Here is a 26466-nt window from a genome sequence, read left to right as displayed (position 1 = left end):
CGTTAGAGGCGCTCAAGCAAGAAATGTTGGCGTTCCCTTCTCTTTCTCGATTGTAGTTCTTTTGTGGGGAAATGGCAGTCTCGACCTCCAACTGATACCTGGATTCAGTTTAAGCCCCTCTGCTTCTGCTCTTGGTTCTTCCTCTGAGCCATTGCCCTCACTGCCCTGTATCATTGCGACACCCCTTTCTCTTTTCACTATGCTTTGCTTGTTTGTGGTTGTGGTGTAGAAGTCATGTGCATGGAGGCGTAGAAGACAGCCTTAGATTTTGCTACTCAGAATGTGTTGTCCACCTCAGTGTTTTGATACTAGGTCTCTTATTGATTTAGACTGTGCCTCAGTAGGCTAGGCTGGCTGGCCAGGGAGCCCCATACGTCCTCCTGGCTCTGCCTCCCCAAGGCTGAGATTACATGCGTAGTCTACCATGCCTATAATCCTGACTCTTCTGGAACTCAGCATGTAGACCACATTAGATCCAAACTCCAAGAGATCTCCCTGTCTCTGCCGCCAAGTGCTGAGACAAAAGGATTAAAGGCTTCAGGCCTGTCTTTTAAAATGTGAAGTCTCAGAATCTAAATTTCACAACTATCTTCTTCTTGTTGCATAGGACCTTCTGCATATCTATTCGTTTGTCTGCTGGTCTCATTCAATCTTACCCTGCAGACTTAAGTAGCAGGAAGGGGCTCTATTTTGACTCTCCCTGCTTTGCTCATAGATGCCATTTTGCTCTTCCCTTCTACAATGCTTACAGAACATCAGTAGTTCATGTATTTATTTCCTCACTGCAGGGTGATAGTGGTCATCCGTCTTGCTCACCACTAATCTCCAGCTCTCAGCACAGTGCCTAATATACACAAGATACTCAATAAATATTAAATGACTAAATAAATGAATGTCTAGACCTACCTTTGATTCTTTATGGTGTCTGCTGTCACATTTATGGTTTCATCAATTTCTTTCCTCCCATCTGTTTAGAGATTTATAGTTCGGGTAGTGCTTCCGTTGTCTTTCTCCCATGTGTGAAAGAGGGAGTGGCTGAGCTGGCTTCTTTTGTGTAACTGCAAAGGGCAAGGTGCTGGGAGGAAACTCAAGAGACCTAGCTGAGGCTTAGCAGCTGAAGGGGCAGAAGCAGAACTGGTCCTGGGACTTTACCGCAGGTCTCTAGCTCTTCTGAGGCTCAATGGATGCTTGACTCTCCTAAGAGGCTGTCACTCCTCAAGACTTAGAGATTATTTGGAATATGAGAATACGATATACAAATAAAGGCATAAAAGCCTTTATAAGTTCTATTTAGACTGATTGTACTTGCATTGTTTGCCTTAGGTAAATAAGCAACAAGGCATCCTTTCTCCATTTCACTCTAAGCAAAGACTAGACAGGAAAGCCAGTGGCTGGAATTTCATCCATTGTTAGATGCTGTTTGCAGGCCTTATGAAGATTTATTGTAAGCAAGGTATTATACTTGGTAATAAAGCTAACTTCACTGATTACAGCAATGATGGGAAGTAATTCAAAAGCCATGGCTGCCATGTATTTTAATTAGTGTAACGGGCACATCTAAAATGCAGGTATATCTATTTATTATTCTGATCCATAGTCTCTTAAACATGATTATATGAAAGACCGTTTAAAACCACAATGGCTATGTATAATAGATGGTTTCAACTTGATATTATTTAGGTTAAAATCAGACAGTAGTCTCAAATAGCCCATCCTAGAGATTCTTCCTGTGATGTTTCTGATGTCAGTGAAACACCCTTGGGTCTTCTTTCTCTCATAATATTCTTTAGTTGTTTGTTTTTGTTGTTTTGACTCCAGACAGTGTCTTGCTAAGTAGCCTAGACTTCTCTTGAGCTTAAGATATTCTTGCCTCTGCCTCCCAATGCTGGGTGTACAGTGTGAGCTTCCATGCCTGACTTTATTCACTAGCTTTCTGTACAAGCAACTTCTGGTTTGTAGATCATACACAAGCATCACACTTCAGTGTGGTTATTCGTATGTCCACATTGTTTCATCTAATCATTTAATCTTTGAAACAAAATGCAAAATAAGATATCTCCTAATTCCGTCTTGACTCACTATGATAATCAAGTAAAAACAATTTTATTTCACTGTATTCATTTATCAAATGTAGCTTATTTGACAAGACAGATGTCAACAATTTTCTCCAATCTTTGAATGCACCTGTCACTAATCCCACCAAGAGGTAGAGTCTAGTTAATTGCTCAGTTGAACAGGACACAGGTGATGTGGTATGTTCTGAACACATGTCTTAAAAAATTAGCAGGCTGTGTTTCTGTCCTCTTGGGCTCTAGTTTTCATGGAAAGGAACTCAGTTGATGCATGGTGAGGAGGGATCTCTTGGACAGACAGAGTCCCATGACCAGATCACATTTTTCCTGACATCTTAGTAATGTACCTGACACAGCAATGGGACCATCTTAGATGTCCCGACTTTAATGAAATGTCTACACAGTGCAACCACAACTGTGACTGCAGCCAGCCCCACATAAAGGCACCACAAGCAGAACCTGCTTATCATGCTTAGTTCTCAGAGTCACAAGAGATTAAGTGATTTAGGGATTTTTGTGTTTGCTTTTGCTGTTTGTTTTTTGTTGTTTTAATGAAGCAATAACCAAGACACTAAGAGGTTTGTCTTCCCTGCATCGCTCCAACACACATCTATTGAGCAACTTCATGATTGCTTGAAGCATTTGCAGAATAATCAGCAGAAGGAGCAGCTAAGGGCCTCAAGTTGCTGTCACTGAAGGAAGGTGGGTGACATGCAGTCTGGTCTTTAAAGAGGCAGCCTTCTAACATACAGAAGCAGATCTATAGAGTCATGGTGTAATTAGTTCCAGTGCTGATGCTGGGCTATGCATTGAATACCATTCAAGCTGAACTACCAAGTCAGAGAAGGTGTGGGAGGTACAGCTGAGTCTCAAAGAGTGAGGACTATCCACATTTGAAAGGCAACAGACTGGCAATGTATGAGGTGGGGTAGCATGAGAACAGGGGTAGGGGTGGTGTAACAGAAGGCTTCACTACCTAGAGGCAGTTAGTTGTGACTGGAACATGCTGGAAGGTGGTGGTGGTTAAGGAGGACTCCAGGACATGGCTAACTTCCTTCTGTAATGAGGCCTTGGATCACACAGTGATGAGACTGTACATCGGCCATAAAGCACTGATTCTCATAGGTGAGTCATCAGAATTGATGGGACATACATCTATCATTGTGATATTGTGTACTCTTCTATATACAAGATATTAAATAAAGGAATATTATTTTTTGTTTTTTGAGACAGAGTTTCTCTGTGTAGTCCTGGCTGCCCTGAAACTCCCTCTGTAGATCAGGTTGGACTTGAACTCACTGAGATCTGCCTGCCTCTGCCTCCCAAGTGCTGGGATTAAAGATGTGGACCACCACCATCCAGTAAAAGAATATTCTTAAGGTAATTAGTCAGGGAAAGAAAGTGAAGCAGCACTGGAGAAATTTGGGACACAAGAAATAGAAACAAAAATCCCAAATCATCAAGTTACCCCAGCATCTTAAGACATACTCACTCACTGTTCTCACTGCCTTCAGCTACAGTGGTTTTAGGTACTTAGCTGTAGCTTCAGCTTACTCTACCAAGTCCTCACACATCTGCATGTTGAATGAATGAAGAAATGACAGACAGATAGATAGACACATGCATATAAAAGATGAAATCGGGTGGTTTGGGTACCCCAGAAGTTCAGCATGTGTATTATAGACAACTGATCAAGGAGGCCCTGTTTTTATGTCCAGCTGGATCAAGGAGGTAGGGTAGACCGATCTCAGTAGAACAGTCTCTGAAGGAAATCAGTTTCTATGGTATAAACATCTTGTGGGAGAAAGTTATAGTGGCCATTTTCTACACACACTACCAGCATCAGCACATGGACCATGGAAGGCTTTGCCATCCCTCGGACCCTCACATCTAGAGGACGGCTTTGCCCTTTTCCCATAAGTCTGAGGCTATGGTCCTCAACATGGCTGGCTCCTGTCAATAACACACATTCACTTAGGACTTCATTCCCTCAGAACTTCCTTAATTCTTCATACTGTCTTACATTTCTAAAAGAAAAGAACAAGAAAAGATAAAATAAAAATTTGCTGAACTTTCTCTCAACTTCCCAGATTTAGATATTATCTGCCAAATTCTTCACAGAGATGAAGATTTTGGTTTGATTGTGTTACATTTCTTTTAACTCTGCCACCTTCTATGTAATTATATTGCAGCTTTTGATTAGCTTCACCTTAGTTCTTTCATTATTATGACTATGTAAATATTTCTCTGCTCAGTCAAATGAGGTGCTGTCACTCTGTTTAATTTTTTATGCCACTTTGGTTTTGCCTGGCGTTTCAACTGATTTCAAGCTCATAAATAAGTAAACCCTTTCTAAATCTCCAGATAACATCCCAAATGCTTTTCAACATAGGTATTTCTTAATTTTCAACTTTTGGTCTCTTGGTTTCAATGTTGTGTATGTGCTTGTGGGAGGATGTGGGGACACACAAGTGTGTAGGGGACAGAGACAACCTAACCTCACCCTTCATTCTTCAAGTTTGTCGGTCTTGTTTATTTGCTTTGAGCCACTGTCCCTACAACAGGCTGACTAAACAATGAGCCCCATGGGTCTGCCCCTTTCATCTCCCAGTTCTGGAATTATAAATCCACACCACCACGCTGGATTGTTAAGGAATTCTAGGTTTTGAACTCTGGTTCGCAGCAAGGCAAGCACTTTGCCAACTAAGCTATCTACCAACCCTAAGTGTATTCCACAGAAAATTCTCCTGGAATCACTGCCCAGCTCTGACCTGGATGACCATCTCTGCACAGGGAGCTCTGAGCTTTCCCTTCCTTATCTGGCACTTTGGAGAATCCCATTTGGGAAATTCTCTTACCTGGAACTGAGCTTTTCTGTGCTCCACTACTCCACTGGAGTCCACTCTTCAATCTTATTGGAACAAAGAAAGTGGTTCACTAAAAGCAATCGTTTTGAAATATGAAAGTGAAAAGTTTTCTTATTCTCATACTTGACTAGTAGTTTAGAAGGCAGAAAATTGCAGGTTGAAAATTATTTCCCTTGGAGTTTCAAAAGTATAATTTCATCCTGTCTTGGCTTTTAATATTGATAAAATGTCTTCTATCATCTCGATACCCTCTGTATATCTGTGCTCTCTTTCTTTCTTCCTTCCTTCCTTCCTTTCTTTCTTTCTTTCTTTCTTTCTTTCTTTCTTTCTTTCTTTCTTTCTTTCTCTCTCTCTTCCTTCCTTGCATGCTCTTTTTTCTCTGCTTGTATGTATTTGTACATGTGTATTTTATGCGTATGTGTATATCAGAATGTCACATGTGGAGCTGTTCCTCCGGCAGCATCAGGTAAACAGGCCGGCTTCCCGGCCTGTGTTCCAGTGCCTGCAGATCGCCTGGGAACTGCACAGAGCTCCCAATCCTGGCAGGAGCCAAGCACCCCAGACTCCAGATCTTCTCTCCCACCAATGAGACCAGGAAACCAGAGGAGGCAGGGAGACCAGGGGAGTAGCTGTTCTGGATCAGGTACAACAGGACCCAGCATAGGGTCCAGGGGACCAGGTAGGAGGCTAAGCGCCCCAGATTCCTGTTCTTCTTCTCCACCCACGGGACCAGCATTTGGACAAGGAGTAGAAGAACCACCAGATTATTGGACTTGCTAGCACCCACCAAAAGGGAACTCTGGTCCCCAGACCAGTAAGGGGCTCTTTCTGCACCCACTAGAAGAAGGGAGGGGAAAGAGACAATACAAAAACACAGTCAGCAACAGAAAAACAAATATGACACCTCCAGATTCTAGAGACTCCACACCAGCAAGACCCCAACATTCCAATGCGAACGAAGCAGAAGAGAACGACCTTAAAAGCACTTTCATGAAAATGATAGAGGCCCTAAAAGAGGATATAGGAAAATCCCTCAAAGAAATGGAAGAAAAAACAAACCAAAAAATGCAAGAATTGGAAGAAAAAACAAACCAAAAAATGCAAGAATTGGAAGAAGAAACATACCAAAAAAGGCAGGAAATGGAAGAAGAAACAAAGCAAAAAATGCAAGAAATGGTAGAAAAAACAAAGCAAAAAATGAAAAAAATGGAAGAAGAAACAAACCAAAAAAGGCAGGAAATGGAAGAAGAAACAAAGCACAAAATGCGAGAAATGGAACAAAAAGCAAACCAAAAAATGCAAGAAATGGAAGAAAAACAAACCAAAAAATTCATAAAATGCAACAAACAGAGGAAAAGATAAACAGAAAATTGTAAGAAGCAATGCAAACACTGCAAGGGTTGAAAACTGAAATAGAGACATTAAAAAAAACAATCTGAAGAAAGGCAGAAAACATAAAAGCTGGACAAACAGTCAGGCACTACCAATACAAGCATTACCAACAGAATAGAAGAGATGGAAGAGAGAATCTCAAGTGTTGAAGATACACTAGGAGAAATGGATTTATCAACCAAAGAAAACCTTAAATCCAACAAATCCCTAAGACAAAACATCCAGGAAATATGGGACACCATGAAAAGACCAAACCTAAGAATAATAGGTATAGAAGAAGGAGAAGAAATCCAGCTCAAAGGGGCAGAAGGCATATTCAACAAAATCATAGAAGAAAACTTTCCCAACCTTAAGAAAGACATGCCAATGAAGGTACAAGAAGCCTACAGAACACCAAATAGAGTGGACCACAAAAAACAAATCCCCTCACCACATAATAATCAAGACCCCAAACATACAGAATAAAGAAAGAATATTAAGAGCAGCTAAGGAAAAAGGTCAAGTAACATATAAAGGCAGACCTATCAGAATTACACCTGATTTCTCCATGGAAACTCTGAAAGCCAGAAGGTCCTGGATAGATATTCTACCTACATCAAGAGACCATGCATACCAGCCCAGACTACTATACCCGGCAAAGCTCTCAATCACTATAGACGGAGAAAACAAGATATTCCATGACAAAACTAGATTCAAGCAATATGTGTCCACTAACCCAGCCCTACAGAAAATTTTGGAAGGAAAACTCCAACCCAAGGAAGCTAACTACAACCAGAAAAACATAAGCATTAGAGAATCCCTCTCTACCAACAGCCAAAACAACAAAGGGGTGAAATTCCACACATAATTCCACCACCAACAACCATCGCAAATCAAAGAAGGATGAGCAATCAATGGTCATTAATATCCCTCAATATTAATGGCCTTAACTCACCCATAAAAAGACACAGACTAGCAGAATGGATTCGAAGACAGAACCCTTCCTTCTGCTGCATACAAGAAACACACCTCACCCTCAAAGACAGACATTACCTGAGAGTTAAAGGTTGGGAAAAAAATTTTCAGTCAAATGGACCCAAGAAACAAGCAGGGGTAGCAATCCTAATATCTAACAAACTAGACTTTAAAATAAAATCAATCAAAAGAGATGAAGGAGGTCATTACATACTCATCACAGGTGAAACCCACCAAGATGAAGTGTCTATCCTGAACATCTATGCCCCAAATACAAAGGCATCCACATTCGTTAAAGAAACATTATTAGAACTTAAATCTCATCTAAAGCCCCACACAGTTATAGCAGGAGATATCAACACACCACTCTCACCACTAGACAGGAATACCAGACAGAAACTCAACAAAGAAGCAAAGGGTCTAATAGAAGTAATGACCCAACTGGGATTAACAGATATCTATAGAACATTTCATCCACATAAAAAAGAATATACCTTCTTCTCACCACCACATGGAACCTTCTCAAAAATCGACCACATACTTGGCAACATCAAACCTCAGCAGCTACAAAAAAATTGGAATAACTCCATGCATCTTATCAGACCACCATGCTTTAAAATTAGAATTCAACAACAACACAAATTGCAGAAAACCTACAAACTCATGGAAATTGAATAATGCTCAACTGCACCATCCCTGGGTCAAAGAGGAAATAAAAAAAGAAATTAAAGACTTCCTCAAATTCAATGAGAATGAAGACACAACATACCCAAACCTATGGGACACTGACAGCAGTGCTACGGGGGAAGTTCATAGCACTAAGTGCTCACATGAAGAAACAAGAGAACACTTAGTTATACCAGAGAATTAACATCACAGCTGAAAGCTCTAGAACACAAAGAAGTAAACTCCCCCAGGAGGAGTAGACGCCAGGAAATAATCAAATTGAGGGCTGAAATCAATAAAGTAGAAACCAGGAAAACAATACAAAGAATCAATGCAACAAAGAGTTGGTTCTTTGAGAAAATCAACAAGATAGACAAACCTTTGTCCAAACTTACCAAACAGCAGAGAGTGAACATGCAAATTAACAAAGTCAGAAATGAAAAGGGGGACATAACAACAGACTCTGAGGAAATCCAGAGAATCATTAGGTCATACTTTGAAAACCTGTACTCCACAAAATTCAAAAATTTAAAGGAAATGGATGACTTCCTGGATGGCTATCACTTGCCAAAACTAAATCAAGAACAGATAAGCAATTTAAATAGACCTATAACCCCTATGGAAATAGAAGCAGTCATCAAAAGTCTCCCAACCAAAAAAAGTCCAGGTCCAGATGGCCTCAGTGCAGAATTCTACCAGAAATTCAAAGAACAGCTTATACCAATTCTTCTTAAAGTGTTCCACACAATAGAAGCAGAAGGGTCTTTGCCAAACTCTTTCTATGAGGCTTCAATAACCTTGATCCCCAAGCCACACAAAGATACAGCTAAGAAAGAGAACTTCAGACCAATATCCCTCATGAACATTGATGCAAAAATACTCAATAAAATACTGGCAAATCAGATCCAAGAACACATCAAAACAATCATTCACCACGATCAAGTAGGTTTCATCCCAGGGATGCAGGGATGGTTCAACATACGAAAATCCATCAACGTAATCCACCATATAAACAAGCTGAAAAACAAAAATCACATGATCATCTCACTAGATGCTGAAAAAGCCTTTGACAAAATCCAACACCCCTTCATGATAAAGGTCTTGGAGAGATCTGGGATAACAGGGACATATTTAAACATAATAAAGCTATATACAGTAAACCAACAGCCAACATCAAACTAAATGGACAGAAACTCAACGCAATTCCTCTAAAATCAGGAATAAAACAAGGCTGTCCACTCTCTCCATACCTTTTCAACATGGTATTTGAAGTTCTAGCTATTGCCATACGACAACAAAGGGGGATCAAGGGGATACAAATCAGGAAGGAAGAGGTCAAACTTTCACTGTTTGCAGACGATATGATAGTTTACATCAATGACCCAAAGAACTCTACCAGGGAACTCTTACAGCTGATTAACACCTTCAGCAAAGTGGCAGGCTACAAGATCAACTCAAGAAAATCAATAGCCCTACTACATACAGATGATAAAAGGGCTGAAAGAGAAATCAGAGAAACATCACCGTTTACAATTGCCACAAACAACATAAAATACTTTGGGGTAACACTAACCAAACAAGTGAAAGACCTGTATCGTAAGAACTTTGAATCTTTAAAGAAAGATATTAAAGAAGCCCTCAGAAAATGGAAAGATCTCCCATGCTCTTGGATAGGTAGGATCAATGTAGTAAAAATGGCAATCCTGCCAAAAGCAATCTACAGATTCAATGCAATCCCCATTAAAATCCCAGCACAATTCTTCACAGACCTTGAAAGAACAATAATCAATTTTGTATGGACCCAGGATAGCCAAAACAACCCTGCTCAACAAGGCAACGTCTGGAGGCATCACCATCCCTGACCTCAAGGTCTATTATAGAGCTATAGTCCTGAAAACAGCTTGGTATTGGCACAAAAATAGACAGGTAGACCAATGGAATCGAATTGAAAACCCGGGTATTAACCCACACACGTACGAACATCTGATCTTTGACAAAGAAGCTAAAAATATACAATGGAATAAAGAAAGCATCTTCAACAAATGGTGCTGGCATAATTGGAGACTGGCATGTAGAAGAATGCCGATCGATCCATGTTTATCGCCATGCACAAAACTTAAGTCCAAATGGATCAAAGACCTCAACATAAATCCAGCCACACTGAACCTCTTAGAAGAGAAAGGGTACCCTTGAACGAATTGGTACAGGAGACAGCTTCCTGAACATAACACCAGTAGCACAGACAGTGAGATCAACAATTAATAAATGGGACCTACTGAAACTGAGAAGCTTCTGTAAGGCAAAGGACACAGTCAGCAAGACAAAAAGGCAGCCCACAGAATGGGAAAAAAATATTAACTAATCCCACATCTGACAGAGGGTTGATCTCCAAAATTTACAAAGAACTCAAGAAGCAAGTCTCCAAAACACCAAAGGACCCTATTAAAAGTGGGCTGCAGAACTAAATAGAGAGTTTTCTATAGAGGAGTCTAAAATGGCTGAGAGGCACTTGAGAAAGTGCTCAACATCCTTAGCCATCCGGGAAATGCAAATCAAAACAACTCTGAGATACCATCTCACTCCTGTCAGAATGGCTAAAATCAAAAACACCAATGACAATTTATGCTGGAGAGGATGTGGTGAAAGGGGGACACTCCTCCATTGCTGGTGGGAGTGCCAACTGGTTCAGCCACTTTGGAAATCAGTATGGACATTCCTCAGAAAAATGGGAATAAACCTACCACAAGACCCAGCAACTCCACTCTTAGGCATATATCCAAAAGATGCCCATTCATACAACAAAGATGTCTGTTCCACTATGTTCATAGCAGCTTTATTTGTAATAGCCAGAACTTGGAAGCCACCTAGATGTCCCTCACCAGAAGAGTGGATAGAGAAAATGTGGTACATCTACACAATGGAGTACTATTCAGCAGAAAAAAATAATGGAATCATGAGATTCGCAGGCAAATGGATGACCCTAGAAGAAACCATCCTGAGTGAGGTAACCCAGTCACAAAAAGAGAAACATGGCATGTTCTCTCTCATATATGGATTTTAGACATAGATCTGGGGAGTGCCAGCCTACAATCCTATGGCCAGAGAGTCTGGGAAACAGAAACTTCATTTAGTGTCTGATCGAAGAAGAGGCAGACTCCCTTGGTTAAGTACTGAGCTGAACTCAAGAAACCCAGTAACAGAGAGGGAGGACTGATGATCAAAGGGATTAAGACTGGGCTGGTTTAACCCCCAGAAACAGCTGACCTGACAAAGGTTAACTCTTGAATCCCAGGCATCAGCCTGGGAATCCAGCATGGGACTGATCAAGACCCCCTGAATCTGGGTGTCAGTGAGGAGGCCTAGGGAATCTATTGAGCCTTGGGCAGCAGATCAATACCCATACCAAGTATACACACGGACTTTGGACTCCCATAGAACAATGTGAGGTGCACTCTCACCCTGAACTCTTGGGGAAGGGTCTAGGCCCTGCCCTATATGAAATGACAGACTATGGACACCCCCATGGAGGGCCTCACCCTCCCTGGGGGAATGAGGGGATAATGGGGAGGGTTGGGGGGCGGGGACGGGAGGAGGTGAGGGAATGGGAGAGGGACCTGGAACTGACTTGTGAAGCAACCTCGTTTCTTATCTAAATTTAAACTGGCAAAAAAAAAAAAAAAAGAATAAATTCAAGTAATGGTAGATGCGTTTCGCATTAAGTAAGTACTAGAAAACCTGTTTTATCTGCTAGGTACAGAGAGTATTTAAATAAAATGCCATTCTCAGAGAATCTACAGGGTGCTATTCTATTGCAGCACAACAAAGGACAGGAACACAGTCATCAGGGCCAGTAAGATGTTTGGGGCATTCTCTAATTACTTATTGACAGGTCTCCCTTTTATTTTCTTAGTGTTTAATTTTTCACTCATTGTGGTCACTACATCTGAAGTTTGTTGCTTATAGGCAACATGGGATTGTTTCTTGCCTTTTTATATTTTGGACCACATCTGTCTGACTTTACATCTAAAGTACAAAGTGCTAGGTTTAAAGGTATGGAACATCATGTACAGCACTTTAAAATGTATATGTCTCTTAATTGGAAAATCTGGACTGTTTATATACTCAATGTGCCTACTGGTATATTTGGTTTTAAAAAAATCTGTCATTTCAATATTAAAAAACAAAACAAAACAAAAAAACAAGAGAGAGAGAGAGAGAGAGAGAGAGAGAGAGAGAGAGAGAGAGTGTTTGTGTGTGACATTATTTGATGACCAAAACTAAAAATAGAGAAATAGCATAATAATGAGTGTCAGGTTACAAATATGAACACCTGTACAGAACTGAGTGAAAACCTGTGAGTTATATAAAATATGTTCACTTAATAAAATGGACTTTAAGGAAAAAAAGAAAGTAGTTTGTAAAAAGGTAGCATATAAACTATTGAAGTGCCTTCAAACTTGATTAAAATTGTTACCCATTGAAAAAAAAAGAATGTCACATGTGCATTTCTGCATATATGTGTCTTTTGTATGTATAGGTCTGTGTGTGTTGCATGCGTATATATGTGTTGCATGTATGTGCCCATGTCTCTGTGTGGTGTGTGTATGCATGCACATATGTGTGCTTTGTATATGCATGTGTTTGCATTTGTGACACATGTGTTTATGAGTATATATGTGGTGTTTCCTCATTCGTTTTAGAGAATACCATGCTCTTTCTTTTATCTCTGACTTTCTACCATTGCAGAATGAGGAATAGCTATCTTTATCTATGTGCTTGTACCTTGAGGCAAGCAAAGAAGTGAGTTCTTTAGCTCTGGAGACATGTATTTTTGAGACAAACAATTTTCTGATATTGTTCTGGGATCATTTTTGGAGTAGATGCTGATATTTCACTGATATTATTACTTGAGCGTTACTTTCATGTAGAGAGCTATTGAACTGTGTTAAATGATGTTTCCTCAAAATGTGATTGTTTTTGATAAGGGGGTCTTTTTGGATAAAAGCAGTTAAGGATAAAAATGGGTTAGAGAGAGCTCTCTATCTTGTGTTCTTATTTTTAAAAAAGAAAAAGTACCACCAACATGTGAGTGCTGCTTCTTGTACCTTTACAGATATTTTGCCATGCTGGTCATTGTTGTAGTTCATGGGTGTTGACACTGGGTAGCACTATTTAATTCCTTCCCCTCCATGACAGACTGATTTGTACTTTGTGGTACCATGATAGCTAGAATGCAGGAAAGATGCTAACAGGTCAGATACATCCTGAATACTCCATCTTGTGTACTATGCATGTGGTGTTGTCGTCAGCAATGTGGCCCACCCTTAATCCCTGAGAGACAACCTAGCGATGCATCAAAAGTCTGTATTATTTAGGGAATCACTTGGAATACTCAACAGGAGGGTTCTTCAGCTTGGTACTGGGGTTTTGTTAGTCTATGATTATTATGGAAAGAAATGTCAGCTCAAGGTGCTTACCTTCTTTTAATGTGTGTGTGTGTGTGTGTGTGTCTGTAGACTTATATGTATTATGTCTAATTTTCAGTAACTATCAAATAATGATTCCTTAAAGCTCTATCAAATAACCTTGTGTTATTTGTCCCTCATCCCTTCTTCTCTATGTGCTTTGACTTTGTTTTCTTCTCCCTTGTTGGGGCTCCTTGTCCCCTTTTCAGTTTCCCAATTCATATTATCTATGTCTTGCTATTCTTTTCTCAAGCCCAAGCCCCTTCTTCTGTGTCTATGTTCAATTTACGCTTTCTTAATTTCTGTGGTTGCTCCCTGTTGTATACCCACATCTGAGAATTTGAAGCGAGGAATTGCAGATAAGAAAGAACATGCAGGATTTGTCTTTCTCAGTCTGGGTTACTTCACTCAGTATAATCTTTTGTAGGCTCATATATTGAAGCTTTCTAATCATGCTTGAGGCCTACCCAACAGGAGGGAAATCACTCCTAGTACTGAAAACCTAGCCAGCTTCCTCTGGTAGTGAGTTCACAGACATTAGAAAATAATATACTACTGCCATTTTCTAGACCAGCATAATTCCTTGTGACATTCTAAATCTTATCCTATATACACAAATTAATATAGCTACCATCCTTTATCAAAGATTCATCTCTTTACAGAAAATGGAGGCCATCACAGAAAACCACAACTGGATGCAATGCAGAAATCAGCAGCTTTTAAGAAGCCCAGTCCCAATGGGATATATCACCGTCATACCTACTGCATCTATGGTCCAAGGGACATTGTGGAAAAGGGGGCAAGAATATTGTAGGAGCCAGAATACAAGGATGCCTGGGTGAAACAGCCTTTTCTAGAAATGGCTGCCTAAATATGACTGGGACAATGACAATATCTATGGGCATATTATTGTGGAAGGGGAAATACTTTGTGGGGCCCTACTTCTAAACAGAGAACCATAGGTAACTAATGACTGTTAGAAAAATAAAAATTAGCCTTTCCTCGGGATGAACCTCATCATTAGGCCATCCATTATAGCGTGGTCAGCTCTGAAGCCATACACACAAACAGCAAATCAGACTCAGCAGGCTGGATTTATATATTTATGCGTATACACACACATTCATATAGGAATGCAGCAATATCAAAGATAAAAGGGCAATCAATTTGAGGCAAGGCATGGGAGGGGTTGGAGGGAGGCAAAAGAAGGAGGAAATCAATGCAATTCTATTTTAACTAAAAACATATTTATAAACAAAAACTGTGAGGGCACACAGAGACCTTGGGGAAAATAACATGTCAGTGGACTCAGAGGAAGAGTGCTGTCTCTGGGGATGCCCAAGGATTACCCACGGTACCACAGCAAGGGGCAAGATCCAGATTGTTTCCTCCCTCTGAGGGGCCTGCTGCCTGATGTAGCCCATCTTGATGAAGCATTCTTTTTTATTTTTTACTTCTGGCCTCCTGAACTGTGACAAAATAAATTGTGGTTGCTTTAAGCCACCAGTTCCTGGTGATTTGCCATTGCAGCTCCAAGAAGCCTGTGTAGTTACTGAGTGCTTCCTCCTGTGACTGCATGCCTGAGAGATTGTTACCTGAGCCATGGGCACATATGACCTTCATGAGAATGAGCTAGACACGGCTAGAGACCACCCTCAAAAGCAGTTAGTAAGTAAGTATCACAGATTCTCCCTGAAGGGCTCTGGCAGGCCCAAGTGTGGCAAACACAGCACTGGGAGGCCTTGCCCTCCCCGTTTCCCTCTCCCTTGCGAAGTCATTAGATTCCCCTGTTTAGACACTTCCGTATTCTTAAACCTGACCACCAACGTCAGTTAGTGTATTTGCCCCTGTCCTTATGCCTGACTCTGTCCTGAGGCTGATTACCAAATTTCAGTTATCAAAATACCAAGGTCCAGCAATCAAAATTCTCCATTTGGCTACTCTAACTAAGATGACCATTGAGAACCAACCAACTCATCCTAACCCATCCTGGTGTGACCCCCCCATCTTTTTCCCCCTTTAAAAATTACTCCTGTAAGTACTACTCAGCAGAAAAAAACAATGGAATCTTGAACAGGCAAATGGATGGCACTAGAGGAAACCATCCTGAGTGAGATAACCCAGTAACAAAAAGACAAACGTGGTGTGTACTCTCTCATATATGGATTTTAGATATGGATCAGGTGAGTGTCAGTCTACAATCCCAGTGTCAGTGAGTCTGAGAAACAGGGAGGTTCCCAAGAGAGAAACATGATACTCCAGAGAAGTGGAATGAGCCAAGATCTCCTGAGCAGACTGGGAACATCAGGGGAGGGGAGAGGGAACCAGGAAAAAGAGAGGGGGAGAAGAGGAGAGGAGAAGAAGGCAGGAAGGTTGAGTCAAGGTAAGAATAGAGGAGAGCGGGATGAGAGATACCATAATAGATGGAGTCATTATAGGTTTGAGGAGAGAGCTGACATTAGTGAGATTTCCAGAGATCTACATGGATAACACCCACTAGGAAACTAAGCAACAGTGGAGAGACTACATTAATAGATGTTCCTTGATGATGAGATTGATGACTACCTTATATGCCATCCTAGAACCTTCATCCAGTGACTGATGGAAGCAGAGACAGATACCCACAGCTAAACACTGAACTGAACTCCTGGAACCTAGTGACAGACATGGAGGAATGATGAGCAAAGGGGTCAAGACCATGATGATGAAACCCACAAAGACAGCTGGCCGGATAAGGGGGAGCTCTTGAACCCCCACTGATGGCCAAGAGGCCAACAGGGGACTGATCCAGACTCCATGCACGTAGTGTCAGTGAGGAGGCCTCAGAAATCTCTGGGGCCTTGGGTAGTAGATCAGTGTTTACCATGGTGTACGAATGAACTTTGGGAGCCCATTCCACGTGGAGGGACGCTCTCTCAGCCTGGACACATGGGGAAGGGCCTAGGTCCTGCCCTGGATGAAATGACAGACTCTGGGGATCCCCACCTCCATGGGGAATGATGTGGGGATTGGTTGGGGGGGCTGGAGGGGGCCTGATGGAGGGAAAAGGGAGGAGGGGTGAGAGAGGGAACTGGGATTGACATTTGAAGCATTCATGTTTCTAATTTAAAAAATATATAGAGGAAAAAAATTACTCCTTTAAAGTCATTTGAATCTGTTTCTGTCCCACTCAGAGTCAGCCACTTTTTCTCTTTGCTTTTCTTAATAAAAGACCTCCTTATGTTTGAAATTAGTGTTTGAGTGTGGTCTGTGCCTAATCCGGATTCCAGAGGGAACACCCCTCATACCTTCCTTTGTTTCCATAACTCATATATATATATATATATATATATATATATATATATACATATATATGTGTGTGTGTATGTATGTATGTATGCATGTATGTATGTATATTATGCTATTTCTTAGATTCCCCCAACCCAATTGAGCCTCAGTTCCTGACATTATATTTTCTCTTTGTTACTCAGCTCTTCATTACTGCAGCTAAAAACCAGGAGAAGCAACTTGACAGAGTTTAATTGGTTCGCAGTTCTGGAAGTATCAGCCATGGTCAGTTGGTTCCATTTCTTCTGTGCCTCCAATGAGTCAAATTCTAGGATGTCTTTGTAGACACCTCTTGCATCTGTTACCATTTGAAAATAGTTTTACGTTTCATTTAAGTTTTCTTTTACTCTTTGCATTCTCTGTTCTAATATTTTCATTCTCTCTCTGTCTCTCTCTCTCTGTCTCTCTCTGTCTCTTCTCTCTGTCTCTGTCTCTTCTCTCTCTCTCTCTCTCTCTCTCTCTGTGTGCGTGTGTGTGTGTGTGTGTCTTATACATACACAGGTTTATAGCTTCCCCCAAATACTTGGCGACCCTTCCTTTGTTTTATTGGTGCTAAAGCAGTAATTGGAAGTTTGTGTGCAGGGGTGGGACTTGTTTCCTGGTAGTATAATTTTAGATTGCCTAGACAGCTAGGCATTTACAGGATCCAAGCAGATGCTTGTTGGTGGCAGTTCACTTTCCCCAAGTGATGATTCCTCCAGTCTGATACTTGGGTCTAGTGCCATTACTAATGCTAACACAGATATAAGCCTGCTGGTGGAACTCTGGGTCACACAGCGGTAGGAAACACTTTTTTACTTAGGCCTCTGTTTTCCTTTCAAGCTCTCTACCTTCCCTGGCATATCTAGTCAGAGACCCCTTCATTTCCGTTTCATCTTGGAGGTAGGCTTTATCAAAGCACCTCTCCATTGGTGACTTATACTGACTTTCAGAACATTTCCCTGTTCCAGTCACCATCTGACTGCCACAACTCCAAAAGCAGATGCATCTAATTCTTCAGTAGTACTAAGTGTTTTCAGAGAGTTTTATGCCCGAGGAAACAACAGGCATATTTAGTCACTCACCATGCCTCTTTTGCCTTCTCCATATCCTATGGGTTGGGAGGTAGATATTTCATTTAATACAAGATGGCTTGATTCAAAATGGAGTTGCAGTTTCTGTATCCCATGAGATGCTCAGATCGTCAAAAGGAGGATGTTGCTTTTACATAATTACCTTAAAGTGGAAGGCCAGAAAACAGATTTTAATAAACTCAATTGACTTATAAACAGACACATGTTTACATTAATTATAAATATAGATAACCCTGAATATTTAAGTATTTTAGTTTGCCTTGTGCTCTTATAGAATTTCTCGATAATTCTTAAAATTGTAATTATGTTGAAGGTAGGAATCTCTGCTATTATTCTCCACATGCTCCCTAACTTGATGTTGGGTACCAGGAATATAATAAATCTCATGCTTGAAGGAAAACATGCACCCATACAATTTCTTGTAGGATTCAGTGGAGCAAAACCATATTCATACACAGAGCCTTTGAGGGTATTTTTTAATGATTTTCATGAGAGAGAGAGAGAGCAATTCATCTTGTTCAGAACCAGGTCTTTGTCTCCCATAGAAATAGAGGACCATTGTCTCATATGTGAAGTCTAAACTGCCAGTGACTCAAGTCTCTATAGAAAGCAAGTCCCACTTATTTCTACTCCTTTCAGTCCTCACAACCAGGAAGAGCTTCTGGAAAAGAGAAAAAACAAACAAACAAGCAGAAACAAACATCTTCTCTGGCTTTCAGTGATAATTAGGAAACATCTGAGCATGCTACATAGATCTGCTTCACAAGGAAAAGCAGACAGGCTGACAGACAAGAATAAAAAATACCCAATACATCAATATGATAAACACAGCTGGCAAATTGTGAGTAAGTACTCTACAGGGAAAGTCAAATCCATTAACATTAAAGGTTTGGAGAATTTTTGTAACCAACTGGTTTTCCCCATAGTTTTAATCAGGAAATGATCGACAAATAAAAACTGTAAATATTTAATGTTTACAAAATGATTTTTTTTCTGTCACACACTGCTGCATGACAGACTTTTCCTGAAAAAAATTCTGGTACTCATGCATGGCTCCTTACTCCAGAAAGGGAACCCATAGAGCGAAGTAATGACAACTGCAGAGTCCAACTGGAGGGGAGGGACACAGGGAGACAAGGAATGTGGAAGGGGCCTCTCTAGTTCTCAGAAGAACCTGTGAGGCAAAACCAGAAGGCACAGAAGCCTGCTTTCTTAATCAGAAGACCAACAGAATACTTAGGTTGAATGGACTGCTTGCCTTTGGCCTCTCCTCTCCTGAGGGGATAAAGCTGTTCCTTGCTCTTTGTCCTAAGTACAGACTTCTGTCTTTCCTGGGTGTCGAATTCTTTGTGATGCCAGGGACTGAATCTGGCAATGTCCTGGATGACATCAGAATCCTGTCATTAATGAGTATTTAATTGGGTGAGGGATTACTCATCAGGTGCAGGGATAACTCAAAAGTGTTTGTACTATGGAAAAACCCACCCACCATGGAAAAGCCCATACCGCACGGGTAATGATTCATCGTAACTGCAGCCTCGGAACCTGCTGCCCAGCTTGAGGGTCACTCCACGTCAGAAAATACCTTCTCTCTGCTTCCTCTGGTCAGTCCCCTCTCCAAGCGGTTGTTCACTCCTGTTTATATACTGCTGTTTAGGGATCTTCCAGAAACTTGTAAGTTTCTGTTCTACCAGGCATGTGATATTTTGTTTACCCCCTAAATCTCATTGAGGAAGCTGCCATACAACACACTGAGTGTGGAATCCCACGTAGATTTGCCATTTATGTGTGTATATAACATTTTTTTGGTCCTTCTACCATCCTTTAGTGGAGACTGCGACCATGCCTTGCCTTCTGTGAGTGAATATGCAGGTAGTTCTCTATGAGGCTGTGTTACTAGTTTACAGGTACCATTTTGTTCCGTATACAGTAAGTTTTTAGTGTGATGTAATCTCATTAGTTTATTTATAAATTTGGTTGCTCTTTTTAAAAATCAAGATGAAGATTAATATCAGGACTTCTTTATGTGTTTTCTTTCAGAGTTTCATATTTTCAAGTTTCCCATTTAAGTCATCAATCAATTTTCAGCTAAATTAAGATGAGCCTAATCTCATTTGCTTGCATGTGGAAATCCAGTTTTCCCACTATTATTCATTGAAGAGATGATATATTATGCTTTTTTGGTGGCTTCATCAAGGGTACATTGAAGACATATGTGTAGATTCACTTCTGGCCTATTTTAGTCATTGGTCTAATGTGTCCTTAAAAACAACAAAAACAACTGGCATGCTAGTGGATAGTGTTTTGATTACTATAACTTCATAAAATATAAGGACTATAAGGCCTTCATCTGTATGCTTCTTCAAATTTATTAGTCTGCTCAGCATCTTAAATAGTGCCACAAAAATTTCACTATTTTTTATTGCTATGAAACAATGGAATTTTGTGCTGATTGCATTGACTCTGCAGACTTCTTTTGTACGTGGACATCTTGATAATACTAACAACCTGTGACTGATTTCTTTCCTTGCATTTATGTCTTCTTTCATCAATGTTTTCTACCTTTTTAGTGTCCAGATATTTTACCTGCTTGACTAAATTTATTTCTAAGTTTTCCTTCCCTTTCATGGTGACACTTTAAATGGAATTGCTTTTTAAATTTATTTATTTAATATTTGGGGGTGTAGTTGAAATTTAGTATAAAAAACAAAACTTAGCTCTGCACGTTAACTTTATGATATGTTCCTACAGATGCACATGGCCAGATCAAACCAGATTAAAAACAGATAAATGCAGGTTTATTGGGCATGGCTCCCTGGTGGGTTGACCAATCCCAAATAATGGAGACATTGTGTGTCCACGCTATGACAGGGAGGTTTCATAGACCTTAGGTAACAGGCACTTACCTGCTTGCCAGGAGCTGGGATTATGCACAAGTATGGTCAAAAGCTAGGTCCCTGGGCAAGCACCTGGGTACCATTCCTTTGTTCAGAGGGTTGGGGTAAGCAGGTCAGATGGTATTTCTAAGCCTGTGTAAGGGGGCAGAGGTTCTACTCAAACATTTTATATCTTTCAACTTTACTAATTACTTCTAACAATTTTTTTATGGAGTAACTTTTATCTCTTCTCTGATACCTAGATTAACTTCTCAAAAAAGAGGCATTTTGAACAGATAATAGTGATGCACACTTTTGATTCCAGAACTTAGGAGGCAGAGAGGCAAGTGGATTCCTGTAAGTTTGAAGTCAGCATGGTCTACATAATAATTTCCAGGCCAGCCAGAGATATATGGTGAGACCATGTCTCAGAAAAACAAACAAACAAAAGACCTCAAGTATTTGGAATTGTTTATTAGGCTTTATAAAAAGATCTATGTGTGGAGCTATATAAGTCTTCTTGGAGATGTCATGCTCACCTTCTTTACAATCCATGGAGCCTTGCATTAGAAGATGTAAGCATGTCTTCCTGTCCTGACAGAATTGTTTTAACAAGTAAATGTGTTCTTCCATGTCTTCAGTCTGACAGTATTGTCTTTTGGACCACAGTTAAGTGGGGTTGGAGGAAAGTCCTATGGCTGCTACTGGATCTTCATTTAGCAGGCTATTGTTGGAGGAATGATTCTGCTAGATTCTTTATATAACAGAACTTGCTTTTGGACCCTGGCAGAGTGGGGCCACATATCAGCGTTCACTGCTGGGAAAAATTCAGGGAACTCAGATTGGTGAACCTGCTACCAAGATGGCAGACATTTTATTCTAGTTTTTGTTTGCCATGAGAGAGAGTAGAAATGAAGAAGTGTCCCAGGGATGCCTCAGGGCCAGCAAACCGAGACCAATGACAGCAGGTCCAAGATTGACAGCATGGACAGGTATGTTTCCTACAATGTCTATATATGATAGCTGACTCTGAATTAGTATCAGAGCATCAGTGTAGTGACATCAAAAGACAGCTTCAGGGTGTGATGTCACTTTCAATGGCACAGGTAGGCATAGCTCTCAAAAAGTCTCCCACAGGGAGCAGATCCCTTCAGGATACATGGTTGAGACCCTAGCCAGTGGTTCTGTAACCAGGACATGGGCAGGCATGGCTTCTCTTAGGTCCTTTGATAGAGCTGGTGGTAGGACTGTAATCACGTTAAGTTCATAGGGAAAGGGCCGCTTTTGGTCTACATTCAGAACTATTTGGCTGAACTACCACAGGACACAGAACCGCCGTCTCACACTAGCATTCTTCCTTTTGGGTCCTCACCAGAGTTTTGCATTTTCTTCTTGGGAGGGCTGGGGATATGACTCCATTGGTAGAGCATTTGCCTAGCATGCAGAAGGTTATGGATTTGGTGTTTAACACTGCATAAATAAGCCATGCTGTCAGTTTTCTTAGTTAAGAGTTTTATTGCTGTTTAGGGTTGGCTAGATGCTGGCAGCATCTCTGGGTAGGTAACCTGCATTCTCCTGGCAGGTCCCTTGAGACTTAGTCCTCAGGCAGCCGGTCTCCATGGCGCTTGTGGGGCGCCTTGTGTCTGCAGCGGCCACTACTGATCAACAAGCCGCTCATCCCATTGCAGGAAGACATGACACTCTACTACAGAAGGTGGAGACAGAGGGAAATCTGTATTCAGACTATGAGCTTCGTGCTCTGGATGAAACTAAGGGACTGGCAAAGAAGAAAGCTGACCTTTATGATGATAACTAAGATGAGCAGGTCATTAAGTTTGTACAAGACTTAGAAGATATATGGGAGCAGGCATTCCTACAATTCAAACCTGGAGTTCGAGTAACAGAAGTTGATAAAAAATGATGGAACCTCACTGAATAGTAAACTATACAAGCTATACTTTGTCCTCTTAGAGAGAAGCGTGGGGATCAGGATTTTTGGATGCTCCCGCAAGTAGAGTGGTGGACCGGGGAGACCCTTCTAGTGACAGCTGAACGAATACTGGCCACACTCTCAGAAAACATCATGGAAGGCATGTTCCTAGGGAATGCACTTTGTGGGCACTACAAGTTCAAACTCCCCAAGGCATTTCGGACAGAGAGTGACATTGGGGTCAGAGTCTTCTTCTTCAAAGCTCTGCTGCACACAGGAGATGTCCCTCAGGCTGGGAAGAAGGCCTGTCATGTGTAGGCCTGTAAGGAAGAGCTGGGTGACTAGCTGCAGCCCAAGGACCTGGCTCAGGTCAGGAGATTTCTTCTGGACTTCTGATGGATGCAGCTGCCTGTGGACACGCCCACACAGGTCAAGTGCTGGGACCTCAGGAACAGCACTGATGCCCATTTACAGGGACTGTCAAGTGCCAAACGAAATTCTGAGAATTAAGCGTGTTTGTCATTGTGTTGGATTTTTTCGGGGGGACAAAGCATCATGTTCTAGTGACCTAAGAACAGAGGAAATTAATTGACCTAAATTCCAAGTTCTGAGAAAGTTTCTGGGCTCATGAAAAGCCTGGTTATATAGCTTCTTAGCTGTTTTCCATTTTAGTTTTCCCTTTCCATTTGATAGGAGGGACAGATCTTTGTCTCTCTCCGTTTTGGAAGTTTTATATTTAGATGGGGATGAATCACTTCTTAACTGTTTAGCACTAGTCATTTGAAATAAAGTTTGGCTTCTCTCCAGCCCTCTCCCCTCCCAAAAGAAAAGAGTTTTATTGCCATAAAGAGACACCATGTCCACAATAGCTCTTATAAAGGAAAATGCTTAACTGGGGCTGGCTTACACTCTCAGAGATTTAGTTCATTATCATTATGAAAGGAAGCATGGTAGCATAAAGGCAGACATGTTTCTGGAGAGGCATCTGAGAGTTCTAAACATGTATCTGCAGGTAGCAGGAAGAGACAGTGAACCACTGGGCCTGGCTTGAGCTTCTGAAACCTCAAAGCCCACCCCCCAGTGACCCACTTTCTCTAATAAGGACACATCTACTCCAACAAGCCTACACCTCCTAATAGTGCTACCCACCCTCTGTGAGCCTATGGGGGCCATTTTCATTCAAATCGCTACAGTGAGATATACCTATAATCCCAGAACTTGGGAGATGGAATCAGGAAAATCAGGAGTTCAAGGTCATCTTTGGCTATATTTAGGTAGATTTAAGACCAGCCAGGACCACTTGAGGCCCTGTTTTATGCACCATCCACTCACACAGGCTGATAGGGGAGAGAAATAGAGCCATTGGGTCATTTTGTGTAAACAGGAAAATTTTCATCCTCATTGCTTCAAAATATGTAAACACTGTCTCATGTGACGCACCAGCTCAGTAAATTATTACCTTCATTGTCTTCTTTGTACAAAAGGGGAAAATAGCTTCAGAATTAGTTTATAAGATAGCCAATATTACAATTAGGACTTCAAATTCAAGTAGCACAATAATAAATATATAACAACTACTATGGCTCCCTGGTACTGTTCAAACTCCTCAACTGCATATCATATTTAAACCCAAAGAAAACTCTGGGAAGCAAGTATTGCTATCTTCTTTCTATGAAGAAATGCAGACAGCTAGAAAGTAGCAGACTTGGGGTTTGAAGTCTGTGTAACTCCTATGCCCCAGTTCTGCTCAATAAATTATAGCAGCTCTGGGTAGAATCTTTCCATCCTCTTACAGCATGATGCTATTTATGATGATGGACCCCATAAACATAAGAGCTGGGGCTACAGATAATTTAATGATTACGTATTAAGCATGAGCACTTAGTGGGGCATTCTTTTAAACATAATGTTTGCAATGTCAGAAAAGACAGGCAGAGTGAAGGGGCCTTGTGAGACCTGAGTCATCTGCATTGTAAAGATCAAGCAACAGTCAGAGGAAGGAGGGCTGTCCCTGCTGGACCCCACTGTCAGCCTCTGATTATCCCACAATACCTGCCTTCTTGCAGAACACTCAGCATGCTGGTGGCCTTGACTCTTCTCTTGCATATTTTCTTTAGATCAGGAATAGATAGTAGTAATACAGTTAATATTCCTGGAAAATTTGCTACAAGATAGGTATCTTATAAAAATCTCTTTATCCTTATTTTACCCATCTTAGGTCTTCAAAGATCTATTCTCTTCAACCAAGTTTTTCCAATGAGAAATTATCAAATGATCTCTCTGTATCTGCAGGCATCTCTATGGTGAGGCACGGAGACTGGCCTGAGCTTCTGGAAATTTAAGGCCCACCCCCAGTAATATGCTTCCTCTGGGCTGGTTTAACCCCCAGAAACAGCTGACCAGACAAAGGTTAACTCTTGAATCCCAGGCATTAGCCTGGGAAGCCAGCATGGGACTGATCAAGACCCCCTGAATCTGGGTGTCAGTGAAGAGGCCTAGGGAATCTATTGAGCCTTGGGCAGCAGATCAGTACCCATCCCAAGTATACACACGGACTTTGGACTCCAATAGAACAATGTGAGGTGCACTCTCACCCTGAACTCTTGGGAAAGGGTCTAGGCCCTGCCCTATATGAAATGACACACTATGGACACCCCCATGGAGGGCCTTACCCTCCCTGGAGAAATGAGGGGATAACGGGGGGGGGGGGGCACGGGAGGAAGGGAGGGAATGGGAGAGGGACCTGGAACTGACTTGTGAAGCAACCTTGATTCTTATCTAAATTTAAATTGGAAAATAAAATCTAAAAAAATACACACAATTTAAAGGAAAAAAATAAAATAAAATAAGTTTTGAACTCCTTGCTCTGGCCTACAGGGTACCCTAACCTTCTGGCCTCTCTACCACCATCATGTGTCCCTGCACACCAGGCCTTGAGCCATGCTTACTGTCTACTCACATTACCACATTCCTCCAAATTCAAGTCTCACATCACTGCCCACATCATTGAGACTTTTTGTAAAGGCCCTAGATAAAGTCATTCCCAACTATTACAACTACTACATTACTATTAAATTTATGATTTTTTTTTGGTTTTACGAGATAGGGTTTCTCTGAATTGTTTTGGAGGCTGTCGGTCCAGCCTGGCCTCGAACTCACAGAGATTCGTCTGCCTCTGCCTCCCGAGTGCTGGGATTAAAGGCGTGCACCACCACCGCCCAGCTTAAATTTATGATTTTTATCACGGCACTCTCTCTGCATCCACCTTAAACATTTATTAGAAGCTGTGACAATTTTATTTATTTATGAATGCACTGGCTTTAGCTCTATTGCTCCTCATTCGAATTTAGTCTCCAATGAGAACATGAACTGGGTCTTGTATCTTGAACAGGGCGTACTTCACAGTGCTCAACACATATGGGTGACTACTAACTCAGTGAACACATGCACATTTCACCTGCTTTCCTAAATGGCATGTCCCTGAAGACAACTGGCTGGCAGATTGATCACAGTCTCACTGGCATTTATTCACTCAATGTTTATTCACTCTGGAGAAAACACTTGCACATCACAACCATGTTTTTCCATGATTTTTTTTAAATGAAGCTTTACAATAGGCCATGAATCGCTGCTAGATATTCTCAAGGCTAATCTTGGTGTCAAATTAATATCTTCCGTTTTCAGTTCAGCCACCTGTCAGGGCAGGTTTGGGAGTATTAAGATAGATAAAGAGTGGTGACCATGGAGGTGAGTCACTCAGAGGAACCACTGTCTTAACCACTGCCTGGATGGTGGAGTGTTGACAGCCTCCAGTACAGCACTGCCAGCCCCCTGCGACATCCAC

The 26466-nt window shown here is 41.2% G+C and overlaps 1 pseudogene; it reads left to right on the top strand.

Moving 5' to 3' along the window:
* The first annotated feature begins 21622 nt into the window (after window positions 1–21622).
* LOC101824968 lies at window positions 21623–23018 on the top strand (annotated as a pseudogene).
* Window positions 23019–26466: the final 3448 nt, after the last annotated feature.

The sequence above is a fragment of the Mesocricetus auratus genome, unplaced genomic scaffold (assembly GCF_017639785.1).
Source record: "Mesocricetus auratus isolate SY011 unplaced genomic scaffold, BCM_Maur_2.0 Super-Scaffold_100006, whole genome shotgun sequence".
Taxonomy (NCBI): domain Eukaryota; kingdom Metazoa; phylum Chordata; class Mammalia; order Rodentia; family Cricetidae; genus Mesocricetus; species Mesocricetus auratus.
The sequence above is the reverse complement of the archived record's forward strand: the minus strand, read 5'-3'. Positions and strand labels throughout refer to the sequence as shown.